Source organism: Dromiciops gliroides, chromosome 1 (assembly GCF_019393635.1).
Source record: "Dromiciops gliroides isolate mDroGli1 chromosome 1, mDroGli1.pri, whole genome shotgun sequence".
Lineage (NCBI taxonomy): Eukaryota > Metazoa > Chordata > Mammalia > Microbiotheria > Microbiotheriidae > Dromiciops > Dromiciops gliroides.
Genome location: NC_057861.1, coordinates 225,150,659 through 225,170,124, shown reverse-complemented (window position 1 = coordinate 225,170,124; position 19,466 = coordinate 225,150,659). Strand labels below are relative to the sequence as shown.

The following is a 19,466-nucleotide window of genomic DNA, read 5'->3' as shown; positions in this document are numbered from 1 at the left end:
CAATACATTAGTTTTAATTATTTCTCACAGGGGGAAAATGGCACTATTAAAATATGGTCGCAGATTTATAACCATAAGTGGTCTTGTAGGCCATTGGGGCCAATTTCCTCATTATTCAGGATGGGAGTCTGAGGCCCATGATGCTTATGTTACTTGTATATACTCACAGAGGTAGAAACTTGCAGAGACAGATTGATCCTGGATTTTCTAACTCCAATTATAGTGCTCTCTCCACACTGCCATATGAAAAATCTTTCAACATCATAAAATTAATAGAAAATTAGCACCTTCTTTAAACCCTTTATGTTCATCCCTCATTACTGCTTCATGATTTCTGACCTAAAATGGTTTCTGTATTAATATCATCCTTAGATTCTTGGTCTCAGTATCTATAGAATGTACCCTCCAAATAGCTTGATGGTAAAGATTAAGTAAAGCATTAAATGAAGCCTATAGTTGATGTGGATCTGTGCTGCCTGGAGTATACCCCATGATACCTTGCTTCTGGACCTATAGGAAATCCTATACTAGGGATTCCTTTAATCATCTCTCCACACTACCCTTTCCCCTATAGATTCCTCTGTTTAATTGCTATTCATACTTATATCACACAACCCCAGTATTGGAAGTTGCTTTAGATCAAAGCTTCTTAAATTGTGGCTCCTGATCCCATATGGGGTTGCGTAACTGAATGTGAGGGTTGCAAAAAATTTGGCAATAAATATTTGATTTGTATACTTATTTTACCCTATACCTATATACCTGGGGTTGCATAAAATTTTCTCAAGTTAAAAGGGGTCATGAGTGGAAAAAAGTTTAAGAAGCCCTGTTTTAGATGTCCAGTCCAGCCTACACCTGATCAAGTATCCCCTCGCCTGCATCTTCATTCCCCTTTTGAATAGAGACTTTTCTTTGCATCTATCAGTCATATTCACTCATTGATTGTAGTACTGCCCTTTGGCAACAGACAGAACAAATCAAATCCTTCTTCCATACAACAGTCCTTGAAATACCTCACAATAACTCTCCTATCCTTCCAGTCTCAGATTAGATGTTACCTATTCTAGGATGTGTTGCAAAAACCTCTCCAACCTTAAACTCTCCTTTGTCTTAACCCTAATAACATATGACATCTTCAATCCTGATAATTCACATTAGACTTTGTAATAAAATTATATAAATACATATCTTATATTCTTTCCTAGACTCCTTAAGTAAAGACAAATTTTTATTCATCTTTTATATTGAACATATTCAATAAACACAACATCATAGTCAGATTGTGAGGAAACCCTAATGGACCTGTTGTAGAGCCTTCCAAGCTTATATTGTTTTAATTAGCCATAGATATACTGTACCTTGACCTTGACATAGTGATGTCATATTGGTTGTCTTTGAACATATAGGACAACCACCAACTCAATGAACACTTGTTGTATGAGGGAACTAATTAATGGAGTAAATGAATTTTCTAAAAGAAATCCTCAGACCAAAAATCTAAGGATGATATTGATATAGAAACCTTTTTAAGTCAGACATCATGAAGCAGTAATGAGGAATGAGGATAAAGGGTATAAAGAAGGCATTAATTTTCTACTTTTAAACTAAAAAAGGAATAAATCCATAAGGAAAAAGAGCAATAGTTCCTTGTTAAGAATATTCCTGTTTTATTATTGCCTGTTAGTGTTTGAATCATAACCTCCTCTGCTTCTTTCATTCAAAAGAAGCTATTAAATTCAGATACTTTCTGAATGTGCCCACTGTGTGAAAGCTTTAATTAAATCTACAAGTAGGGCTTTAAAAGAACAAGAATCGAATTAATTGCAACAAGGGCCACGCATTTGTTTCTGTGACAGTTCCTGTGCTTTGGAGAAAAGGCAATCTGTGTACCCTTATCAGAATTAGTAAACTCAATATCACTTTTCATTAGCATGGTAGGTCATTGCTATGTGTCTTCTATCTGACACTGTTTACATGTTAATGACCTCACAAATAGAGTCTGTTCCAACTGGTTTGCTATAGGATTCCAAAGCAGTAAATCCATGAAGTGGAATAAACTGTCTTCTGCTTTATGCACCATTGGCTTTTGTGAGTTCTTCTCTAGATTGAGCTTCATAATTAGGCAGCAAAGTAATTAAGGAAAAATCAGCAAATGCAAATAGGGCAAAAAGATTTGCCTCTAATTATGGCTGCTATATGATAGTTCGATATAAATTAATTTGCAATATTATTATTCAGCTTTTTGGAGACCTACAGCTTAATGGAATGAAACAATGTTAAAAGACCTAAGAAAGACTCTTTCAACTGCTATCAGCAGCTACCTCTTCTATATTAGTACCAATTTTCTAAAATGAGAGGAGAGATGGGAAGTGGGCAAATCTTTTACTTGTTTTTATTATTATATTTTTGAACTTCAAAATTATAGCATTACAGTGACATCAAGCTGTGTGTGTATCCCCTGTGCACAAATGGTCATAATTGTATCTGGTAGCTTGATCAGACAGTGTATAATTTTCCTGTTTTAAAATCTTGACCTATTAAAACTCTAGGTCAAATATATAAAGCAAATGAACTGTGCTGGGTTATATTTAACTGCTAAAAAAGAGGAAACAACCTTACATTAGTTGGCATGGTTTAGCATACTAAGGCAATTAGGTATCCAGAAGGTTAATTTTACTAGTCATCTATAGTGGATAATTAGTATTATAAGGACTAAGTTACACTTTAAGGTTTCCATGTATTAGTCAAGGGAATTGATTCCCAGACAGGAAATAGTATTTTCTCACCTGTAATGCAAAACCAGTTTACTTATGAGCTGGCCAACATTCATTGCTATGTTTTTTCACTTGTTTCTCACTTGTTGGTTACTAAAAGCTGAAGGGAAGAAATTTGTTCTTTTCATGTCTAAGCAGGGTCATGGTATTTTTAGAGGGCTAAGGGCTTCTCACATATGAATTAAGGGAAGTCATACAATAATGTTTGCAGACTCTTCAAAAATTAGACACTAAGGTCAACCAGATCAAATAGAAACATTAACAATTATGTGCATTAATGTGAACAATTTCCTGAGGACATATTCACACAGTATTTTGAATAGTATGATGAATTACTTGTTATACTACAATATGAAGTACAAAAAAAGAGAGAGATTGTTCAGATGCAATCTGGAAATACTTTTTTGGAATAGGCTTCCAGACAAAGGTTTATAATCAATATGTCATTGTCTTTATTGAATGTCTGCTATGTGCCAGGTATTGTGTTAGGGCTTGGGATACACACACAAAGAATGAACCAATTTCTACTGGACAGAATCTCACAATGTAATGGTACAGAAAGCAAGCATAGCCTCAACATGCAGACATCTATGAAAATAGGTTAGATTGCAATTTATCTTCAATGAATTAAATGCTGACCTTCCTAGAGGCAGATTAATTTATCTATACTGAGCCCCTTTCATTTTTATGCATCTGGTCATTAAATATGGTTGCAAACAAGAACAACCTATTTTAATATTTATTCAACACTTACCTGAGAACAATTTTTTAAAGACTAGGATTGATCATTTATAAAATAAGTAACTCTCAGTGACTTAGCTTAATTCATGCAACTGTTTTAACTAAGGATGGTTAAATTAGTAAACAGAATTTTACAGTACTATATACAGGAGCCTAACCTGCACTGTGTTTTTGAGCAGCCCAATATCCCTTACATAGAAAGATGAATGAAAAGGTCATCCAAAGAAATTAGCTCTAGACACACAGAGTTGTTACTCATGAAAGATTATGCTCTGATTAGCAAAACACCAGCAGCCAGTCAGGCAAAAGAGATCAGAACTGGTGACCCTCAGAAAGAAAAATTAACCTCGACAATAAATAAAGGTTACTGGCCTCCACAAGCACTTCAAGCACAAGCTGAATTTGATTAATCATATTTTAAACTGTACCTGAAGGCCCATGGAAAGCTTCATTCTCGATTCTTTATGGGTAAGACCGAATAAAAATGCAGCTACTTGTTTAGTACCTTTTAGTTCCTCTTTTTAAAAAAATGTATGTTATATGCTTTTATTTAGTCCGGTTTTTGAAATCTTTATTAGTTCCCTCCTCCCATCTCCACCCCACCCCCAAAACTCTCTGTGCAATTTGTGTGTATACACTTTGGTTTTGTCTTGATTACAATTCTATTGTCTTTCTAAGAATTCCAAACTTTATTTTAGCAATATTTTTTCTTTAAAAAAAAAAAACACTTTTATGTAGCTTTTTTTGTTGTTGCTACTGTTCACTTGTTTCAGTTGTGCCTGACTCCTTATGACCGCATTTGGGATTTTCTTGGCAAAGATGCTGCAGTGGTTTGGCATTTCCTTCTCCAGCTCGTTTTATAAATGAAGAACTGAGGCAAACAGGGTTAAGTGACTTGCCCAGGGTCACACAGATAGTAAGTGTCTGGGGCCATATTTGAACACAGGAAGATGGGTTTTCCTGACCTCCAGTGCCACCCAGCTGTAAAATGTTTTAGGAAAAGAGTTGTTTTTCAGTTGTTTTCAGTCTAATCTAATACTTCGTGATCCCATTTGGAGTTTCCTTGGCAAAAATACTGTAGTAATTTTCCATTTCCCTTTTCTGCTCATTTTACAGATGAAAAATCTGAGGCAAGCAGGGTTAAATGAATTGCCCAGGATCACACATATAGTAAGCATCTGAAGCCAGATTTGAACTCTTCCCAATTTCAGGTACAGCACTCTAACCACTGTACCACCTCGTTTTTCATGGACTGGCTTTATTTCCTTCCTCGAGGAATTGTCCAGTATGTAAAATAGCTCCACTACTTTCCTGAGTAATTCTTCCAAATTTTTTGTCATAACAAAGTAATCTCAAGAACACTTCTGTTAGTGATAAGCTTTAAGAATAAAATCAGAGTGGTACTGATTGTGGCTTTGCCCACCTTCAGGAGTTGTTTTGTTTTGACTACATACAGTATCCACTTTTTTTTTCTCTTCTATAATTTACTGTCAATTTTTACTATTCTTCTAACTAGTTGATGGCCCAACTGGATACAGACAGCTGGCTCAAATATGGCTTTGATTTCATTTACCAGTTATTTCCTTTCTGTTAAGATAGAGTCAGTTACATGTTTTAGAATAATGATTTCCACATTAATTTTAGAGCTGACAATGCATAGAGCACTGACCCTGGAGTCAGGAAGAACCAAGTTCAAATTTTTCCTCAAACAGTAGTTGTGTGACTCTGGGCAAGTCATTTAACTAACTCGGTATCAGTTTCCTAATCTGCAAAATGATCTGAAGAAGGAAATGGCAAACCACTCCAGTATCTATGCCAAGAAAACCCCAAAAGAGGTTGTGAAGAGTCAGACACAACCAAAAATGACTAAACAACAATGCTAGGCTCTTGGTAGTACAAAAAACAAAACAAAAAATGAACTCTCCTGTCAAAGAGCTTGGGAAGGCCCACAAGAATTGAAAACGTAAGTACAAGATAATTTTAGAAGGGATGGGCAGATGTGAGAGAGATGATGATAAGTTATTACATAGTAGCTATTTTCTTGGAATCAAGAAGACAAGTTAAAATACTACCTCAATCTCAATGTGTGACCCTTAGCAAGTCATGTAACACCACTCAGGATAATAATAGCACCTACCTCAAATGGTCATTGTGATGACATAAATTGTTATTAAATAGATTTTTAAAATAATTAGTAAACATCTTAAGTTTATTTAATGTTTATAGTTTACAAATTTTCTTCATATTTATCATCTCATTTCAATCTTTAACCAGTCCTTTAAGCTGGCTATTGCTAATAGCATCCCTGCATTAGAGATGGTGAAATTAAGATTCATAGAAGTTAAGGGATTTGCCCAAATGACAACTAATACATACTCAAGTGTTAAAGCCAATGTTTCTAACTGCAAGCCCAGTGCTCTTTCCACTATCCCATGCTGCTAGATTTTAGTCAAGTCAAGTGATTAGTTTGGGGAATGATGTGAATGCCTCAGTTAATGTCATTTTTTTTCCCTACGTGATAAAGGAGAATTTTGTCATGAAACTTCCCCATTTGATGTTTTTCAATATACTATATAACATTAAGTTAAATAAATCAAAACCAAAGGCCCATGAAGAAATAATAAAACATTATTAAGTTTTCGCTCATCAATTATTCCAAAAATCCATTCCCTTTTATCAATTCTGTCAAAGGTTTAAAGACTTTTCCCTATCATAAAACCTCATAAGAGGTTAATTTCATTCTGAGAAAAGTTGGAAGAAATAAGGAAATGTCAGAATTAGCCTATTTTTATAAGTTTTCTAGCTCAATTTTAGGATGAAAGAGAATAAGATGAACATTAGAGTTTTAGGACTAAATGAAATGGGCCTCTAGATTCCCTTCTGAGCTGTGCCTATCTTCTCTGTCATTTAACAAAATGCTAAAGAAGCCATTTTCTGTATCAGTATTACACCAGAAAAGCAGAGAACCAATTGATATTAAGACAGTATAGACCAGAATTCAACATAAGATGGGTCTATCTTGAACCCCATTTTTAGACTTTAGTTTCTGAGGTCCAAAAGAGCCGAAATCTTACTTCAGAGGTATTAGTAAGGCTCAAAATGTTCTTTCCCTGTCATTCTCAGAGAGGACCAAGGACTCAAAATAAAAGACACAGGTTCCCAGTATAATTTAAATATCATTTTTAAAGGAAAAGGAGGCAGCAAGGGCACCTCAAGTCAGAAGACTAGGTTTTAATCCCAAACTTTTGAGTGCTAGCTATGTGGAATCCATGTCATTTGATCTTTCAACCCATTTCCTCATCTTTAAATGAACAAGATAATACTTGAAATATCTACACCACAGTATTGTCATCAGGAAAATCTTTTGTAAATCTTTAAATGGTGCAGTTGAGTTGTTTTTACCTTCTTTTGTCATGTCCTATGTTTGAAAAAAAAACTTTTTTGTTGTTCAGTCAATTTTTCAGTCATGTTTGACTCTTTGTGACCCCATTTGGGGTTTTCTTGGCAAAGATATTGGTGTAAATTTTCATTTTCTTCCCAGTTCATTTTACACAAGAAGAAATTGAGGCAGATGGGGTTTAAGCAACTTGCCTATGAAAATGAGGCTTCCTGACTCCAGGTCCAGTACTCATCCTCTGCACCACCTACCTGCCAAAAATATGTTGAGAGTTCCCCAAACCTCCTACCTCACATCATTTTATTTTATACTTTTAACATTAACCAATCTGTTACTTTGATTCACTTTTATCAACCTTATAGTAAATACTTTCCCAACAACTTCATAGTCACATATATCTGGTCTTTAGCTACACTGGCATTTTCATTCAGAAATCCATTTTGCATGGATTCATAACTTTGCCATAAAATGTCGATCTAGGGAAACTTTGAAAAGTTTTGGATTTTTTTGGGGGGGGGGGGCAGAGCCAAGATGGTGGAGGAAAGGCAGTAAGCTCTTAGAAGTCACAACACGATTGCTCCAAAAAACCTCCAAATAATGCCATAGGACAATTCCTGGAGCAGCAGAACTCACAAAAGAATGGGCTGAGATCATTTTCCAGCCAATGACAATTTAGAAGGTCGGCAAGAGGGGGCTTCTGTCCCAGGGCTGGAGTGGAGATCAACCCCACAGTCACACTGACACAGATCCAGTCCTAGGCAGGCTGAGTCAGAGAAAGAGATCCAGAGCCTCTGAATCAACTGCTGGGCCAGTGTCATCTGGAACTAAGCCCACAGTCTGGTGAAAGGGATGAGCAGTTTGCTGGGAGAAAATTACAGGGGGCTCTGCTGGTGCTGAGGTGAAATTTGGGTATTTCACCCCTGCTGGGAACCAGGAAGTAGGCTTGAGGAGCAGTGGCCCAGGTTGGAGAGGGGCGCAAGCTCATTGGAGCTAACAACCATAGCATACAAAATTTTGCTGTCTGGTTAATTAGCAAGTTGGCCTAGGGTTATCTACAGACCAGAGAACAGGCCAAGTCAGTGAAGAACTTGCCCCTCCTTAAATTGTACCACCTTACAACCCCTGAAGTTTGGGACAGTGCATCCTGGAAGCAGTGCCTCACTTTAAGAAGGAGAAAAAGTCAAGTAAAAGAGGGGCAAGAGGGGGCAGCTAGGTGGTGCAGTGGATAGAGCACTGGCCCTGGAGTTAGAAGGACCTGAGTTCAAATCCAGCCTCAAACACTTAATACTTACTAGCTGTGTGATCCTGGGCAAGTCACAACCCCAATTGCCTCACCAAAAAGAAAAAAAGAGGGGGATGATGAGCAGACAGAGAAAGATGTGGACCATAGAAAGTTTCTTTAGTGAAAAGGAAAATTGAGGTGCACCCTCAGAAGAGGATAGCAACATCAGGGCCCCTACATCTAAAGCTTCCAAGAAAAATATGAATTGGTCTCAGGCCATAGAAGTCCTCAAAAAGAGCTTTGAAAATAAGAAAGGTAGAGGGAAAAGTAAAAGAGAGGAAAAAATGGAAAGATAAATGAGAGTGATGAAGGAGGGAAGGAGTTTGAAAAGTCAAATTGGCCAAATGGAAAAGGAGGTACAAAACCTCTCTGAAGAAAATCATTGCTTAAAAATTAGGATTGAGCAAATAGAAGCAAATTTTGACTTTATGAGAAATCAAGACACAACAAAGCAAATCTAAATGAATAAAAGTTTGGAAACATGCTTCATTACAAGATCACAGGATTTTAAAATTGACAGGGATCTTAGAGGTTGTTTAGTCCAACACCATCATTATACAGATAAGGAAACTCTGACCCAGAAAGACTGAGTAACTAGTCCAAGTCAGACTTCCAGTAAGCTGAGATTCAAACCCAGATCTTTGGAAACCAGATCTTTCCACTGTTGTACACATCCTTTCCACTTTTACTTTTCCCTTATATCCATTCAGTAACTTCTACCAATTTTCTGCCTAATTCAGCCTTCCTTTTCATTCCAACTAATACCATCTAGTTTAGGTCCCTGTTACCCTGCTCTGTATTATTTGTACTTGCCTCCTAATTAATTATCTCTTCTATAAATCATTGTTTTTATCTTTGCTAATGAAAAGTAAATAATTGGGCATAAAGTTCAGGATCCTAGTATCTGAGGGAGGTGAGAATCCAGAAATTGGACTTTCCTTCCCATTCTTCTAATTGTTTGGCCCAATGACACATGAAAGTGATTGATCAGAATCCCATAGGAATCTTCATCTGTACTACTCATTTGGTAATTGGACTATATTTTGATTGTAACTGATTTATTTTGTACTTGACAATATTTTGATTCATTTTTTCACACTATATCTGGTCTCTATATCTATATCTACATATTGATACATATCTATATACATATATGTGTATGTATATATCCATATATAAGCATATCTAGAAACATATATAGGTATACATACATTTTACATACATATCTAGCTGTCCCATGTCTATATATGCACATAAATATCTATATGTATGTATAGTATATATGTATGTACTATATATATACTTTCTACACATATATAATATATTGTATACTACACATAATACTTATACTCCATACTATATACTACATGTACATATGTATGTATATGTGTATGCATAGTAAACACACATGTATAATGTATATACATATAAATATGTATAGATCATATATAACTAGACCATGAGGTGTCCTGTGCCAGAGACAATGCAATTGTGAAGGCATTAAGGGAAAAACTCTGTGTATCTAAAGTATGGAAAGATACCAAAGGTATAGAAAAAATGTCAGACTATGTTATTAAAAAAATAAAAAAGACTGACAGTGTATCAATAATTGTAGATCTGTATGCCTATTTTCCCATCGATATAAAATTGTATGATAATCTATGCACACATAAAGTATATTCTTGATGAGTGTATTAGAAAGGATCAGGCAATGTTTTACAAGCGATATTTCTTAGCTAACCACATCTTTATCCTTATATACATTTGAGTGACAGAATGTGAAAAACACAAGATCCCATTGTGGTACTTGCTTTTAGAAGATATAAAATCTTTTGATTTGGCATGAATCAATCAATAAGTATTTATTATATACTTACTCTGTGTCAGGCATTATGCTAATCATTAAAGATACAAAGAGCAATCAATACTCTCAAGGAGTTTACTTTTTACTAAATGGATCCAGTAGTATCAGGGGCTGTGGACAGAAAGTTTTGATCTAAGTACTGCAAGGATCATGAGTAGAATCATAGGGTGTTAGAATGTCACATCCTTTATAGTAGCAATAGTAATGTAATGTTGGTGTTATTATTGTCCCATAAATAGTGGGAAAGAGTCAGCATTTTTTTTTCCGGGGCAATGACTATTAAGTGACTTGCCCAGGGTCACACAGCTAGGAAGTGTCAAGTGTCTGAGGCTGGATTTGAACTCAGGTCTGCCTGAATCTAGGGCTGGTGCTTTATCCACTGTGCCATCTAGCTGCCCCTGCAAGAGTAAGCAATTATATAGACAGTGGCAGGACAAAGGTAGCAAGATGACCACATAGGCAATGGAGTCCTGGTGGATGACTCCTTCTGATAAGTATAGTCTGGGGTCAGATAGATATTAAGGGACGCAATGAGAGTTAACTTACACAGGACAACTATCCCATAGGGTTAATTTCAAAGCTGAATGGATCAATTTCTTTAGAGCAAAAGAACAGGGACACTGGAGGTTAGGGACCAGAGAGTTGCAGTTTCTGGTGGGGACAGATGAGCTGAAGTAGGGAAAATGACAAGATCCCTTTGGGACCTGAGAGACAAAAGATTTAAAGCATGATATAGTTGAGTAAATATGAAAGGGTGAAGTGATTTGCACACTTTCCAATCAAACCATTTTCTCTGGGAGATAAAAAGGCTGAGGTTACTGGTGTGCTGAAGCCTTCAGTGGAAAGACAAATGTCAAGATCACCAAGTTGGAGAAGATGGTGTGCTGGTGAGTAACTCAAGCAAAGTACTATCTTAAAAGCTCCCTTTCAATGAAGTGTCTCCAATGTTTACATCAAAATTATACAAGATGCCTTGAGCAATATAACAAAAGAGACATGATCACCATATCAGCTAAGACTTTAACTTGACAGAGATGTTCACTCATGCCACGGAGGAAATATAGTATAGAGTCCAAGTTTAGGTGGGATTCCCTATATGCAGTGAGGTTGTCCATAACTTTCTATCTGTGGATGACATCATGCCATTTTTATCAAGTCCTAGATCACTGCAGAAACTCTCAGATGGGGTTCATAACTCCTCAAAATAATTTGGGCTAACCACACATTCAACAAAAACCAAGTGGATGATGAATGCCTAGTTTCCATGTTGCAATATCTCCTGTAGTTGAATGGACAACTTATAAACCTCATCCATCTCTAGGTATACGACTGTAAATGAACAATGTTTGAGCCCAGAATTGAATAGGATGAAAGAGAGTAGAAAAGGATTGACTTTTGAGAAATTTCAAAGCTCTTTTAATGCCCCTAAATTTATTCATCAAGGATATAATTTTTTAATACTTTATCCAGTGTTGTATAACTTTGAGATGTGAAACCTATACTATAGTCTCTGATGAATTGAAAATAAGAATCATGCAGAGAGGAGTGGAAAAGAACAACTAGTAAGATGCATGGAAATCACTGGGGGTATAATTATCAACTCTAGAAACTGTCCCTTCTCTGTCTCATCCATTAAATATCGCCTTTCTAGGTGACTTTTGTATTCATGAGGTCAGGAATTCTTTTGTCTGAAGAAGACCATTCAAGCCCTTCTGTTCCATTACACATATTTAAAGATTCTATATTCCTCTGGGATATGCTTCCCCTGGGAGATAGTTGTGATGAATATAAATTGACATCATGCAATACCAACAATCTTAAGAAAAAGAATAAAGGGCAGGAAACATCCAAATGCATAACTGCAAAATGCATATGTTTCAAGTCCAATGTATCACACCAGGTTTAAAAGAATTCCTAATAGTGCTACTTTACACATGGAAAGCAACACTACTGTTTTCATTGACCAATATATCAAAACTTATTCTATTTGCCTTTTAGAAATTTTACAAAGATGGAAATTTTAGATGCTTATATTCAACATCATAACAATATTTTTTTTCCTTTTTGTTTACAACCACTCTTAAAAGCATATTCATTTTTCATGTCAGAAACTAAAAATGCATATCATTCAAATTTTAGCTCAAATCCCACTTTCTACAAGAAGCCCTATCTCCTAACCCCTTGTAACAATTGGAATGACGCCACCTGCTAGAGACTTACTGTAGAAGAGTTCCGCCCATGAAGCGAAGGTCTTTGAGGGCAAGACCAGGAGTCTTTTCTTTGGCGTCAGGAAGTGACGTGGGCTAGTGGGAGGAAAAGGAAGAGACTGGCACTTGGTCTCACGCTCTTTCCTGAGCACGTTGGTGGAGAGGGCAGCTAGAAATGCGCTCTCCCTTTAATAGATAGGAATCTAGGCCTTTCTCTCTCTCTTTACCAAATTCTTATTCTCCTTAATAAATGCTTAAAAGTCTAACTCTTGCTAAAGCTTATAATTTATTGGCAACCACTCATTAGGTATTTTAGACAGTTTAGCTAGAATTTTAGCCCTTAACACCCTAAATAGTAGGACCTTCCAATTGAGATTATCCCCAGTTTGTTCTGCATATCTCATTTAAACATAGTTTGTTTGCATGTGATCTGTTCATGACTCTGAGCTCCTTGAGGGCAGACTGATTTGGCATTTCTTTTTATTTACTTATTATTCATTTATCTATCTATCTATTCATTTGTTCATTTATTTATTCATTTATCTATTCATTTATTTATCTATTTTTGTTTGTTTATTCATTCATTCATTCATTTGTTTTATTTCTTTCTTTATTTTCCAGTTACATTAATAGTAGTTTTCAACATTCATTTTTATAAGATTTATAGTTCTAAATTTTTCTCCCTCCCTCCCTTTCCTCCCCCTTCCACAAGACAGCAAGCATTCTAATATGGGTCATATGTGTACAATCCACAAGTACTCTTTTGTATTTAGTCTGTGTTCAGTCAATATCAGTTCTTTCTCTGGAAGTGGATAGTATGCTTCATCATTAGCCCTTTGGGAGTGTCTTGCATCACTGTATTGCTGAGAGTATCTAAGTCATTAACAATTGCTTATAGAGCAATACTGTCGTCACTGTGCACAATGTCCTCCTGGTTCTGCTCACTTCACTATACATCAGTTCATATGAGTCCAGGTTTTTCTGAAATCATCCTGCTTGTCATTTTTATAGTACAATAATATTCCATTATAATCATATACCACAGCTTGTTCAGTCAATCCCCAATCAATGGACATTCCTTTGATTTCCAATCTTTAGCCAACACAAAGAGTTGCAATAAATATTTTTTGTACAATTTTTTCCCTTTTCTCTTTTTCACAATTACTATTGTTAACTGCTTCCCTCCATCCTATTCCCTTCCCCATGATATTTACTCTATTATCTATCTTCTTTCACCCTATCCTTCCTCAAAAGGTATTTGCTTTTGACTGTCACCTCCCCTGCTCTGCCTTCTCTTCTTTCACCTGTCCATCTTTATCCCCTTACCCTCCTATTTTCCTGAAGGGTTAGATATATTACTCCACCCAATTGAGTGCATTTGTTATTCCCTCCTTGAGCCAACTCTGATGAGATTAAGGTCTTTGAGCCTATTCTAATGAGTGTAAAATTCATTTACTGGCCTTCTCCTTCCCCATCTCTCCCTCCACTCCATAAGCCTGGCATTTCTTTATATTCCCACTGTTTACTATGGTTCCTGGAACATAGCAGATTCTTAATACATGCTTTCTGACTTGACTTTCACAAATGTTGCTTGGTTATTTCAATCTTACTTGACTCTTTGTGACCCCATTTGGGGTTTTCTTGGCAAAGATACTGGAATGGTTTGCCATTTCCTCCTCTAGCTTATTTTACAAATGAAGAACAAAGGCAAATAGGGTTATGTGACTTGACCAGGGTCACATAGTAAGTGTCTGAGGCCAGATTTGAACTCAGGAATCTGTCTTCCTGACTTCAGGCCTAGCACTCTATCTGCTATGCCACCAATCTGCCCTGACTTCAGCAAATAAAAAAGACCATTTTAGAAATTGGTGGATTGGGGCAGCTAGGTGGCATAGTAGATAGAGCACCGGCCCTGGAGTCGGGAGTACCTGAGTTCAAATCTGGCCTTAGACACTTAACACTTACTAGCTGTGTGACCCTGGGCAAGTCACTTAACCCCAATTGCCTCACTAAAAAAAAAGAAAAAAAGAAATTGGTGGGTTTAAAATCAGCAAAGTAAATTATGCTAACTTGCATTAATTATTCCTCTAATATTTGCAGGGAGGGCAACAGTTCATGTTATTCAGAGTATCTCTTTTTAAGGAAAAAAGACCCAAGGGGCCATGTGGCTTGTTTGGTTCAACATAAAGCTAGCCACAGCTACACATTAAATTTGACTACTTTGTTGTAATAGGAAGTATTCCTCTCATGCTTCATACAAAAGGACACTGCATGTGCACAGTTGGAATTTTTGCAGCTATTCATTGTAGCAGTAGCTAACATTTTTTAGCATTCTATGCCATTGAACCAACCGATAATTTTGGAGGCAACTCTGCAGGAGATATCTAAGTGAATAATGCTGTTCTATAATGAACCAGCTACCAAATGCTTCCTGTATATAACAGCCATGCATTATCATGATGTTAAAGCAAAATGTCAATCCTAACTAATTCTCACACCATCATGGTTTGAAGAAATACTTTATACTTTGTATTTGGAAGGAAACAATAGAGTAGAGCTCCGTTTTTGTGAGCTTTATATTCAGAAAATGCCTTAACAATAAAGAGGAGATGGCAATTGGGATCAGTCCTACTCTGTATTGAGAAATCAGACTGAGAGATACACTTGTTTCAATCCAGTCAATCAGAAAATGGTGGTGGCCACCTTCTTCTTTTTAGAATTTGTAAACATCATTTAAAAAACTTACTGGATAGAGATTATGTCTATGATCTTATCATAGTGTTGAATAGAACCAGACTAAATTCATCTCAGGGGTTGGCTTTTTTGTTAAGACTTCTTCTCCATATCTTTCCTAGGTGAGAAGTACAGGGGCCAATCACAATCTTGGTCCTACTCTACCCATCACAGGAGCTTTGATGTGCTCTGAATCTGACCTGGACTAAATTACCCTTCTTTCCCCAATCTAGTGGCACCCCACTCCTAAAAACTCATCATACTAATGCTGAATTTTGTGTAGACACCCAGCCATCTTAGTCTACTTTAGCTCAGAACTCAAGAGAGCCTCTCTGGCAGCTGGGATTACGGGTGTGCACCACTACCATGCCAGATAGCAGAAGTGTTTCCTTTAGTAGTTTACACCAGGCTATAGCAAATCTATCAGAATCAGGACAGGATCGGATCCTCTTATGTAATCTAAGCCTATTTTTTGTGGTAGTTGATTTTGTGGTTGTTCTCTTTTAGGCTATTGTATATAAAAGTTTTGGAACCACTAGCCTAAGCCAGGAAGAAATTGGGCAGCCTTTCAGAGGTAGCATGCCAAGTTTTCCTTCAGTTGCTCTCCTGTAGTAGTAAAGGGAAAGGGAGGTGGGAGCTGTCCGTCATGGGAGGATCTGGAGGCAGAAACTGTATAATCATCCTGGAAGAATAATTTCCCTAGACTCAAGACAGCACAGTAAGCATGATAAGCCCTGGTATGTCTTAGGAAATCACCTTTTAAAAAGCAATATGGGAAGAATTTATACCTTAATTATTGGTTAATATGAGAGATTAATTAACATCTAATTTATATGAATAATGGTACCTGAGTTAATCCTCTTTAGGAAAATGGGATACCAGGGAGGAGGAAAAGAGATGGTGACAGAGTGATGTGGGTAGGCAACAAAGTCAGACTTCACCAGTTTACCAAATTTGACAATTTTACTATTTATCTTTACCAATTTACCTTTCCTGTCTCAACCACTCAAATTTGACCTCACCTTGGGCCTGTACACCATAGGCTACTAAGCCTTCAACTAACTTATGCTTTTTAATGAATATAACTGTAGGACAAAGTCAAAATCCTGGCTAGAAATACAATAAGCTCTCTCCCATCCTTTTTATTTCCAGGCCTGTCACACTATCACTGGAAGAAAAGAGCCTGTGTCACAGGACCAGGTTATTAAAAAATCCAAGGTGGTTGTTATGCAGCACTGTTTTCTTTCTGAGGTGGTTGTAAATTCATTCTGTGATTATCTCTTCCCCTCTCTTCAGGTTGTTCCCTGGGTATGAACATTAAGTGGAAAGGTTTTTAACTTCCAAAATCATGCCCTTTAAAAAAATGATTACGTGATGGCAAAAAGATTTTGCTTCCCCAGATGAGTTTTGGTAGAATATAAGAAGCATAAAATAGACTAGCTCGACCATCACACATCTTGTAGGCCAAATGCATTCTCAGACGAGTAATATTTTGCACACTCTGGGTGCTCTCATCATTAGGACAAAACATGTGGAGAATGAGGAATGCAGAGCACAGCACAGAGTGCACAGCAAGCAACCTTCTGCTTTGAGTAAGTTGGAGTATTGCATTCTCGGACCCAGTATCTCCCATGTTACAGGGACCCAGAAGTTGCACTTACATATTAAAGTTCTATTCAAAATAGCTGCTATCTCCAGACCCCTCTATTCAAATTATTTGCCTTATCCAGACTCCAAGCAAGAAGCTATAAAGCTCTCAGGCATAAGAGAGTCACCATAAAGAAAAAAATGGTGGTGTGTAGTTCTTAAATTTCAGGTTTACCTTGTAGGTTGCTTATGTTTAAGTGTGAACCAAAAAGAAAGGAGTATGAAAGACTTTGGTATTAAGATTTACCATTACCAATTCCTAAAAAGCTCATTTTATTAGCTACACTGACCTTTGCATTCTGAAGGCATCTTCCAGTTGTATTGCAGAGAAGTTAGATTCATGAGTACAACCTGTTATGAAAATTAAAATACCACATTAATTTTGTGGCATTAGTTTGGTTTGACTCTTTGCTGAGCTCTTTTAATAACATTCCTCATTAGGGGAATGGTATTTAAATCAGACAGCCATTTTTCTCTCGTCTAATTACCTCCCCACCATTTTTTTCATTTCCACTATCTGTGTACCACATTCTAATGCATGTTTACAGTATTTGGCTCCACGTCTAAAAGCCTTTGTTTTCCTTTGGTCCTACTGCTTCCTTCCTCACACACTCAGTTTTGTTTAAAAATGATTTGGCAACAAGTAGTGTCCATAGTCTCCTTGTAGTCTGGGTGCATTTGGTACCTCGTTCCTGTTTCTAGCCAGGGGGAAATTTGTGGCCAGTAGAAAAGCCATGAGGAGAGAAGTATCCAAAAATGAAAAGACAGGGCACAAAAATCCAAAATGGCAGGCTTCATCTACCAGCATGAGCACCCCTGTGCTGGCTCAGTGATCTGCATGGTCAACAAGAACACACACCACACTGCCTGGAATGTTTTCAGTCTGTTCCTCAATAGCCTATCAGAGAACATGTTGGACCACAGCCTAGAAACAAACAGACTCTGCTGTGAATAGGAACTTTTCTGACTTGTCTGTGGTAGCAATGGGTATTTATTAGGCCTTATTTATTTGTTGTGATTGCAACAACAGAATGATTTATAGCCTAGTCAGTCTGGAAATAATGTGAACGGGAAGTTTCACAGCCACAGCCGAGTTTATCCAACATATTCCATCTGTTCAAAGCAAATGCAGAATTCCACTCCTCAATGACATCTCTGTGCTGATTGTTTATTTTTCAAGCTTTTGAAATGCTGCCCCCCCCACCCCACCCCAAACTATACTCCTGTTTGCTAATGTCATGTGCTAGAGTTATATAGTGCCAGCCAACACAAATCTCAGGTTGCTTTCTCTGTTATATTGAGCTGCAAAAACCTTTTCATTATTATTATGCTTTCTTATGCATCAGAATCTTGTTCCATCTCATCTATCACATCTGAAGGGTCACCTCAGAAATTGTTTCCTAGAGTTGTCTTAAGAAACCAACCAGCTCAGCAAAAAGGAGGCATTTTGGGGTCTAGCTTCAGTTTTATTTCACTATAAATGGGATATTTCATCTTTTTCAAATCCTCAATACCATACCTCCTAATGAGGAGGTAGAAATAGGTGCCAGGAGTTTGAGACAAGAGAACTGCCTCTCTGGAACCCACATTCCTTCATTAGACAGAGTTCTCCACATCTGAACCTCCATGTTCCATGTTAAGAAAAATTCAACCATCATAGTACAAGCTTTAGCCTATTTCTTCTCCAAGGCATTCGTGAATCTGAGACTAATCTCTGGCTCAAGCAGGTTGTTGTTGATAGAGGTATAGTCCCAATGATATTCAGATTTTAGGAAGAAAAAAATATCTACAAGGAGAATAGTTTCTGAAGTAAACCATCTTAGCTGCAGAATAGAATTAGCACTAGGCTGGTTTTCTTAAAACTCAGATCTGGGCCATATCTCTCATGCACTCATATACACTCAAAGAAAAAACAATCCAAAATCTTAGCATGCCATGTGGTACTTCCCATAATATGTTTTCCACCTACACCCCAGTCTTCTTTCACATCTTTTTTTTTCTTTTCATATTCTTTACCTCCTAGATCCACCAGATTACTAGATCTTCTACCTTTATACCATTACCTGTTATCCCTTATGTTTGGGTCAGTTGTTTTTCCAAGGAGATATTTCATATTTCCTTCTGTTTTTTTATTCATTTGGATTTGCTTTACTGTGTCCTGGTTTCTCATAAAGTCACTAGCTTCCATTTGTTCAATTCTAATTCTTAGGCAATAATTTTCATCAGACTGCTTTTTTATCTCCTTTTCCATTTGACTTTTTGAGCTGTTGACTTTTTTTTTTCATAGCTTTCCTTCGTTGATCTCATTTCTCTTTCCATTCTTTCTTCTATCTCTCTAAATCTTACTTCTATCTCTCCTACTTTCTCTTCAAAGTCCCTTTTGAGTGCTTCCATGGCCTGAGACCAATTCATATTTTTCTTGGAAGCTTTGGATGTAGGGGCTCTGAGCTTGCTATCCTCTTCTGAGGGTGCACCTTGATCTTCCTTGTCGCTAAAGACTTTCAACAATTCGCAACTTTCTTTCCTTGCTCATCTTGAATACTTTCAGTAAACAGTAAGCTCATCAATGATAAGGATTACTTTATTTTGTTTTTGTCTTCATCATCCACAGGGCCTACTTTAGTTCTTGGCACACAGTAGGTCCTTGAAGTATTTGTTGAATTGAGCTATTGTGGAATTATATTACTATACATCAAAAGTTTTAAAAAAATGATGGAAAGCAAACCTGATCTTACAGGAGAAGTGAAAAAGATGGAACATCTGGATACTGACTGAAGCTTGGAGAGTTTTGTTTCCACAGACTACATCCTGCCCCTTTTTA

General features: G+C 36.9%; 1 protein-coding gene across 10 annotated transcripts in view; it reads left to right on the top strand.

Annotated features, from left to right (window-relative positions):
- Positions 1 to 19,466, top strand: part of PTPRM (protein tyrosine phosphatase receptor type M) — a 1,039,589-nt gene that overhangs the window by 713,770 nt on the left and 306,353 nt on the right. The window lies entirely within an intron of this gene.